The following is a 903-nucleotide window of genomic DNA, read 5'->3' as shown; positions in this document are numbered from 1 at the left end:
CCATATGATATTAGTTTTTTTAACAGAATTTGATGATTGACAGTATCAAATGCCTTAGACAAATCAATAAACACTCCTAGTGTAAAACAAGAGTCTTTAAAAGAGTCAGTTATATTGCGCGTTAGTTGAAGAATGGCGTGCTCGGTTGAATTATTTTTTTTGAAACCAAATTGGTTTTCGTATAGAATTTTATTTTCAACAAGATATGAGTAGATTCGGTTGTACATTATTCTTTCTAAAATTTTTGAAAAAACTGGAAGAACTGAAATAGGGCGATAATTTGTTATATTTGTACAATCCCCTGTCTTAAAGATTGGAGTTACTTTTGCTATCTTTAGTTTATCTGGAAAAGACCCTCGTGCAATGGATGCTCTGAAGATTTTATAAAGAATATCTTTTATAACATCGTAGGAATCAATCACAATATTTGTGTTAATATCATCATACCCAGTAGCTTTATTACGTTTTAATGACTTAAAAGCAACCTCAAATTCATTAAAAGTTAACTCAGTATAATTTAGATTAGAGCTTATTGATGTTTCGAACTCATCAACAGATTTATCTTTAACGAACGAAATACTATCGCTTAATTTTGTACCGATAGTGGTGAAAAGCTTATTAAATTCAAATGCAATATCATTTGAGTCATTTATTAATTTGTTATCAATTTGTATAAAATTTGGAAGTAAATTTTTATTTGGTTTAAGTTTTCCAAACACCTCCTTCATGATTTGCCAGACGCGTTTTGAGTTGTGCTTATATTTATTAAGCAAGTTTGAATAGTAGTTTTTTTTTGCACTTTTGCGAAGCTTTTTAAATGAGTTTGTATAAGTTTTATAATTTTGTTTATGTTTTTCAGATTTTGATTTTAGGTATTTTATGTAAAGCTTCTGTTTAATTTTT

The sequence above is a fragment of the Hydra vulgaris genome, chromosome 01 (genome assembly GCF_038396675.1).
Source record: "Hydra vulgaris chromosome 01, alternate assembly HydraT2T_AEP".
NCBI lineage: Eukaryota > Metazoa > Cnidaria > Hydrozoa > Anthoathecata > Hydridae > Hydra > Hydra vulgaris.
The sequence above is the reverse complement of the archived record's forward strand: the minus strand, read 5'-3'. Positions refer to the sequence as shown.